The sequence below is a fragment of the Bombina bombina genome, chromosome 2, assembly GCF_027579735.1.
Source record: "Bombina bombina isolate aBomBom1 chromosome 2, aBomBom1.pri, whole genome shotgun sequence".
Lineage (NCBI taxonomy): Eukaryota > Metazoa > Chordata > Amphibia > Anura > Bombinatoridae > Bombina > Bombina bombina.
The window spans coordinates 403,572,857-403,579,180 of NC_069500.1; positions in this window are offsets into that span (position 1 = coordinate 403,572,857).

Here is a 6,324-nt window from a genome sequence, read left to right on the forward strand (position 1 = left end):
AAACATTATGTAAAACACTGCACAGCATGCAACCACTTTATAGCTGAATGATAATGTACAAACAGGAAATTAATCATACCATAATATCTTCTTTTTCATAGTGTTTTTCTAACCTACTGAACTTGTGCTGCATTGTTATTCCTGTCATCTGGAGTCTTAAATGAGGAAGCTAACTCTGATTTTACTTAACGCTCTTTGGTAGAAAGCAATATTCTGCAAGCCCCTCAGGGCAGACAAAGGGTTAAGGCCTTGAAAGTCATTTTAAGAGTTTTCATTGATACCAGACGTATTTTAAAAACATGAGCAGCTGGCTCTGCTCTACTGTTCTTTTAACAATAGCCAGAGAACAAAGGATTCCATTTGCACAAGTCCCTGTTCAATTAAATATTTGAACTAGTGAGGACCGAGCCAGTGTCACCCCCACCCATATGTCTGTAACAGAATTATTGCATTTTACATTGCCAGGTGAAAAAAAAGATTTAAAAGGGCCCTCCCAGGCACACTATCTGACGCTGCATTGTACATCACACGAGATACATCATTATTCATGTCAAGAGGGACGATCAAGGTCTTCATGTTATATCAGCGATTAAGCTGGAGAGGGAGAGAGAGGCTGCGGCACTTGGCCGCGTGCCAGAGATGTTCTTTCAATTTCCATGTGTGTGAAGTTAGCAGGAGCTGCCTTGTATGGCAGATAGATTCTGGACAGTGCCAGATTAAGGGCTTGACGGGCCTGGAGCTGAAGATTTCAGTGGGCTATTTGCAGAATTTAATTTAACATTGATTTTGTAATACGCAGTTAAACACTTAGATTATTGGTATAAAGAATTATATATATATATATATATATATATATATATATATATATATATATATTCACTTACATAAAGAAAAGTTTTTGAAGGGTTCTTTTAGCTGGCAGTAAGCCGAGGCCTTCTATAACCATGAGAAGGATGGACAACTCATATGGCAGCAGGCAGAGCAGAAAGACAGTAATACACACATACATGCAATAAAAACACAGACATCCCAACCTGCAAAAACTCATTTCAGGGAGGTGCCCCCCCCCCCGAGCCCCTCACTATACTACCTCACTGCATGCCAACCTTGCTATAGTACCTCACTGTACTACCTCTGTATAGTACCTCACTGTACCACCTCTATATAGTACCTCACTGTACCACCTCTGTATAGTACCTTACTGTACCACCTCTGTATAGTACCTCACTGTACCACCTCACTATAGTACCCCACTGTACCACCTCACTATAGTACCTCACTGTACCACCTCACTATAGTACCTTACTGTACCACCTCACTATTGTACCTCACTGTACCACCTCACTATAGTACCTCACTGTACCACCTCACTATAGTACCACCTCCCTATAGTACCTCACTGTACAACCTCACTATTGTACCCCCCAGCCCCAATTCAGAATTCCTCAGTGCTCTGATTATGAAATAGTTGAAAATGTTATAACATTATAGAGTACTAGTCCTAAAGCCCGGGTACACGGGCCAATTTTTTTAAGTACCGCGGTTCCAACCCTTGCTCCCTCTCTCTCCCCCCTCTCTTTTGCACTCTCTCTCTCCCCTCTTTTGCTCTCTCTCTCTCTCCCTCCTCTTTTGTTCTCTCTCTCCCCCCTCTTTTGCTCTCTCTCTCTCCCTCTTGTGCTCTCTCACCCCCCTCTTGTGCTCTCTCTCTCCCCTCTTTTGATCTCTCTCTCTCTCCCTCTTATGCTCTCTCCCCCCTCTTTTGCTCTCTCTCTCTCTCTCACCATCTTTTGCTCCCTCCCTCTCTTTTGCTCTCTCCCCCTCTTTTGCATGCTCTCTTTCCCCCCTCTCTTTTGCTCTCTCTCCCCCTCTCTTTTGCGCTTACTCCCCCCTCTCTTTTGCACTCTCTCCCCCCTCTCTTTTGCGCTCTCTCCCCCCTCTCTTTTGGGCTCTCTCCCCCCTCTCTTTTGGGCTCTCTCCCCCCTCTCTTTTGCTCGCTTTCTCTCTTTCCCCCCTCTCTATTGCTCTTTCCCTCCTCTCTTTTGGTCTCTCCCCCTCTCTTTTGGTCTCTCTCCCCCTCCTCTCTCCCCTCTGTTTTTCTTTCTCACTTGACCATGCCGCTGCCACCACGGCTGCTCCCATTGGCCCTGCCCCTTTATGCGTGCTCCTGTCTGGCCATGCCCCCTCATCCCGCACCCGTCTGGCCATGCCCCCTCATCCCGCACCCATCACGTCATGCCTGGCCATGCCCCCGGCAGGCAGCTTCCGCAGTGCGCACTCCACTGTTGCTCAAGGCCAGGTATCTTTGTCTGCAGTCTCTACTGCGCATGACAGCATCTGACAAACATACCTGGCCTTTTATTATATAGGATGGGAGTCTGCACAATATAGAGGTATTGGGAGTCTGCACAATATAGAGGTATTGGGAGTCTGCACAATATAGAGGTATTGGGAATCTGCACAATATAGAGGTATTGGGAGTCTGCACAATATAGAGGTATTGGGAGTCTGTACATCTCCCCTATTATATCAGGTCTGCTGCTATGTCTCGCACTGCACTAGAGTAGAGTAGAGATCAGGAAGGGGGGAAAAAGTCTAGAGAGGAACGCAGTAACTGTTTACATAGGGCTATAACGTAACAGTGACACCTAGAGGTAGAAATGAAAAGTGCAGGCACATATTTTCTCTGGCATCGCTATTTCCGGGAAATTGTGTTTCATTTGCAGGTGTCACTGGGAGCAGCTTTTTCAATGTGGGAGACTCCTGGACCTTCCGGGAGACATAATGGGAGACAGAGAGAGAGACAGAGAGACACGGAGAGAGGGAGAGACAGAGAGAGGGAGAGAGATAGAGAGACACACAGAGATTGAGAGAGAGATAGAGAGACACACAGAGATAGAGAGAGATATAGAGAGACACACAGAGATAGAGAGAGATATAGAGAGACACACAGAGATAGAGAGAGATAGAGAGACACACAGAGATAGAGAGAGATAGAGAGACACACACAGAGATAAAGAGAGATAGAGAGACACACACAGAGATAGAGAGAGATAGACACACAGAGATAGAGAGAGATATAGAGACACACAGAGATAGAGAGAGATAGAGAAAGAGAGAAGGAGAGAGAGAGACACAGAGAGGGAGATAGACAGAGAAAGAGAGAAGAAGAGAGAGACAGAGAGGGAGATACACAGAGATAGAGACACAGAGAAAGAGATAGAGACACACAGAGATAGAGACACAGAGAAAGAGAGACACAGAGAAAGAGAGACACAGAGACAGAGAGACAGAGGGGGAGGGGGAGAGAGACAGAGGGGGAGAGAGAGAGCAAGAGAAAGAGAGGGGGAGAGACAGACAGAGGGGGAGAGAGAGAAAGACAGATAGAGGGAGAGAGACACATAGAAAGAGAGATGGAGAGAGACACATAGAAAGAGAGAGGGAGAGAGACACATAGAAAGAGAGAGGGAGAGAGACACATAGAAAGAGAGAGGGAGAGAGAGAGACACATAGAAAGAGAGAGAGAGACAGAGACACAGAGAAAGAAAGAGGGAGAGAGAGATACAGATAAATAGAGAGGGAGAGAGAGAGACACAGGGGGAGAGACAGACAAACAGAGGGAGAGAGAGGGAGAGGGAGAGAGAGAGACAGAGGGAGAAAGAGAGCGAGAGACAGACAGAGGGGGGGAGAGAGCGAGAGACAGACAGAGGGGGAGAGAGAGAGAAAGACAGATAGAGGGGAGAGAAAGAGAGAGAAAGACAGATAGAGGGGGAGAGAGAGAGAAAGACACACAGAGAGAGGGAGAGAGACAGAGAGGGAGAGAGAGAGAGAGAGAGAGAGAGAGAGAGAGAGAGAGAGAGAGAGAGAGAGAGAGAGAGAGAGAGAGAGAGAGAGAGAGAGAGAGAGAGAGAGAGAGAGAGAAAGGGAGAGAGAGACAGACAGACAGAGGGAGAGAGGTAGACAGAGAGGGAGAGAGAGAGGGAGGGAGAGACAGACAGAGGGAGAGAAAAAGAAAGAGACACAGAGAGGGAGGGAGGGAGAGAGAGAGACAGAGAGAGAGAGACAGAGAGAGAGAGGAGAGAGAGAGAGAAAGACACACAGAGAGAGGGAGAGACAGAGGGGGAGATAGAGAGAGACTGAACTATTAATGGAGTTCAGAATCCACACTACTACTACACATTTTTATGAGCTACATTTATTTAAAGGGTGCAAAATAGGTGCAAAGGACACTGATTACTTCTTTTTTCCAAAAATACAAATCAATTTATAAAGGCAAAAGATCGTTCAGGGCATTGATATATTTTTATGCCCAAAATAGTCATACAAGATAGTCTATCCTGCATCGAAAAGCCAATCATTATCAGGCCACACACTCCTCCAAAGTTTCAGTGCCTCACAGCAAACCATAGCAACAGTTTCTGAAAATATGTATATTGCTCAGTATAAAAATATGTTTACATTTTTTTTTATCAAATATGACAAAATATCTAGACTTCCTTCCTTGTTTTAAAATATGCCATTGGAAGAACAATATACAGGGGCCCATTTATCAAGCTCCGAACGGAGCTTGTGGGCCCGTGTCTCTGGCGAGTCTTCAGACTCGCCAGAAACAGCAGTTATGAAGCAGCGGTCTAAAGACCACTGCTCCATAACCCTGTCCGTCTGCTCTGAGCAGGCGGACAGGAATCGCCGGAATTCAACACGATCGAGTATGATCAGGTTGATTGACACCTCCCTGCTGGTGGCCCATTGGCCGCGAGTCTGCAGGGGGCGGCATTGCACCAGCAGCTCTTGTGAGCTGCTGGTACAATGCTGAATACGGAGAGGGTATTGCTCTCCGCATTCAGCGAGGTCTTGCGGACCTGATCCGCACTGTTTGATTAGGTCCGCAAGACCTTTGATAAATAGGCCCCATAGACTCAAGTGCTTTTGCTGTATGCAACCTTTATTACTTATGCATATTAATAAGAAGGGGTAAACGTTAGCACTAATATCCTATATTGCCACTCTTGGTACTTACCTCCTTCCTACATAAGAAATAGTATAAATAGTTTTAGTGAGATTAAGAGGGGGCTAAAACAGCTTATAGGAGAACGCCATGGAATTGTCAGTATAAAAACTGTAAATACCGGGCCTAGTGTAAAAAAGCCTATACTGTATTTCAGAATCGATTCACACAATCAGTATATTCACACAAGTAGTTCTGATAGATATCACAATAACATCACAGTAATAAATAAATGGTACATTTATTGAGAACAAATGTTTTTAATCAACCTTAAAAAGAAATCAAATCTTAAAAAGAATCTTAAAGTAACATTCACTTTAAAAATCTTAGAACTTCTAAAATCTATGTATAGATAATATAAAATAAGTTATAATTCATTGATAACACTCCTTTGGTGACAGTCCAAACATCAAAAAATCATCTAAGTTTAAAAATAGTTCCACAAGGAATATTTATCCCATAAGTATGCCCTTCTTCGTTAGGACCTGGTATACCAAAAATAAGTATCAGTTGTGCCTTTTATAACACAAGTCTCACCGGATCTCCTCCCGGTTCTCTGATCACAAACTCTGCTGACCTGTTATTCAGAGGATCTTACCTCCGATCCTTTCAGTGGCTTTGTTTGGCCCCTTCTGCATCCAGAGATGCCAAACTAGCTTCTGTATCTCCGTCTGGTAACAGCTTTTTGTTCTGACGTAACAGATACATGACAGAAAGGTCTCTTGGATCCTTCCTAATTACTTGTGCAAGTATTTGGAAAATACCCTTCACCACTGTCTGTCATATAATCTTTTTGAGTACCACACTTTAGTACATCAGTACGCTGGTCTCTCAAAGTAATGAATACAGACACGGATCCTATGGGTATGGTTTTAGTCAAAATCTGGGTCTCAGTTATTTCAGTCTTTCACAGCTTCTACGCGTTTCATCCGTCTCACCGGGCTTTTTCAAGATGCTGTGTGGAACTTACTCCCGCTCCTTCTTTTAAACTCCTACTCTCCATTTCATTGATCTAGAGATCCTTAAAGTGACATCTTGTCTGTGGTCTCTTATTCCTTGTATACTTATCCTCTTGATCAATTTACTCGACTTTTGGAACTCACTTGTTAAGTATGTTCTTATTTTTTAATGTCACCATAACACTTTTGTTTGGGTAATTCTGCCACCAAATTCCTTAATGCCGTAATTATGATAATCTCAAAAAAACATAATTATTATCATCATGAACATTACAATGGTCGTTTAGAAGGTATTATTTAGAGAACACTCTGGTTATAAATCACATTATAAAATGCAACAAAATTTCAACCTCGATCTTA